Raw genomic sequence first — 1,841 nt, 5'->3', positions numbered from 1 at the left:
TTGGAAATTGAAGATACTGTCCCAAAGGCTGAGACTGGGAAACAGACCCTATGCTGTGGACTGAATTGTACCTCCTACCCCAAATTCACATGTTGAAGCTCTAACCCCCAATACGGTAGTATTTTCTTTTGGAGATAATTAGAGTTAGATGAGCTCATGAGGGTGGGGCCTTCATAATGAGATTGGCATCTTTATAAGAAGAGACACCAGAGAGTTTGCTCTCCTACCACAAAGAGGTCATGTGAGCCCACAGCAAGAAGATGGCTGCCTGTGAACCAAGAGAAGAGGCTTCAGAATGAAACCTACTTGCTGGCACCTTGATCTTAGACATCCTGTGAACCAAGAGAAGAGGCTTCAGAATGAAACCTACTTGCTGGCACCTTGATCTTAGACGTCCAGCCTCCAGAACTATGAGAAGTAAATTCCTGTTTAAACACTCAGCCTATAATATTTTGTTACGACAGCCCAAATTGACTAATTACTGTCTGGTGGCCTCCATTATCAAAGTCAGCAACAAAGTTAACATAGAGCTTTCTTAGGCCAGCTTTTCCACGCAGAGGGCAATCTCCTAAAAGTAGTGTGAATACTGGGACAATGTGATCCTTCTGTAGTTCATAAGCATCATGCCTGGGTTTTCGCGTTCCCATGTGAGCTGTGCCTCCCTCAAACCTTGTCATGGCATCGGCACGTTACCCATTTGATGTGAAAAAGAAAAAAAAAGAGGAAGAAAATATAATTAAAAGGAGAATCAATGTGAGAGGGAAGGACATATGCATAATACTGTAAAACCAATGGAAGGCTTGATGAAACTCAAAACTAGGAAGTTCTATTTTAAGAAATTGCAACATGCAGCTTAACTGTTTCTGGATTTCTTTGCCGGTGGAAAAGTGGGGATGATGAATTGACACCCACTGCAGGGGCATTTTGCTGCCTCACCAAGTTTCATGCAGCTGCTTCAGTACTGACTACTGCAGTAGCTGCTGACAGCGTCTCCCGAGGGTCCCCAGCTAAGAGCCCTTAGACTACATGAGTGGACTAGGACACAAATTACCTGTGCCAAAAAGGTTTGCCTTGCCTTTGGGAAAACCTCATCTTCCCTAGAGGGAAATTCTTTTTTTTTTTTTTTTTTTTTTTTCTGAGACAGAGCCTCAGTCTGTCACCCAGGCTGGCGTGCAGCGGTACGATCTTGGCTTACTGCAACCTCCACCTCCTGGGTTCAAGCCATTCTCATGCATCAGCCTCCCGAGTAGCTGGGATTACAGGCGCGCGCCACCACGCCCAGCTAATTTTTGTATTTTTAGTAGAGAGGGGGTTTCACCATGTTGGCCAGGCTGGTCTCAAACTCCTGACCTCAGGTGATCCACTTGCCTTGGCCTTCCAAAGTGCTGGGGTTATAAGTGTGAGCCACAGTGCCTGCCGTGGGAAATTCTTAATCCAGTTCTTTTTGAGGCTCTGAGAGAGAGTATAAATATTGTCAATTAAAGGCAGTTTCCCAGGGAGCTACGTAACACTAAAAAAAAAAAAAATTCTTCTTCTCTTCCTCCATTTTGCCGTATATTTGTATTGTTCTTTCACGTGTGGTGGGAGAACATTTTGCTTCTTACTAAGAGAAATGTCTTATGTTGAGGGGAAATGGTTCTTAGTTTAGAAAATTACCTTGCTGGCCCCTAGGGTTGCTGATGGTGAGACTCAGCTTCAGGGCAGAATGGGCTGCACAAAGAGGGTATTTGGATGTGAGACCTTTGGGAGATAATTTTGAATTGTCCTGCCCAGTAAGGTAGGACAAATATTGAATTCCTGGAGATAGTTCTGGAAAGAGGGTCAGGGAAGAGAAGGGAGGG

The 1,841-nt window shown here is 44.5% G+C and overlaps 1 non-coding gene across 1 annotated transcript; it reads left to right on the top strand.

Annotated features, from left to right (window-relative positions):
• The first annotated feature begins 599 nt into the window (after positions 1 to 599).
• LOC129030995 (small nucleolar RNA U13) lies at positions 600 to 703 on the top strand. The gene has a single exon (XR_008500884.1). It is a non-coding gene; the product is annotated as a small nucleolar RNA U13 (small nucleolar RNA).
• Positions 704 to 1,841: the final 1,138 nt, after the last annotated feature.

This window comes from Pongo pygmaeus, chromosome 12, assembly GCF_028885625.2.
Source record: "Pongo pygmaeus isolate AG05252 chromosome 12, NHGRI_mPonPyg2-v2.0_pri, whole genome shotgun sequence".
NCBI lineage: Eukaryota > Metazoa > Chordata > Mammalia > Primates > Hominidae > Pongo > Pongo pygmaeus.
This window is presented reverse-complemented; position numbering and strand designations above follow the sequence as displayed.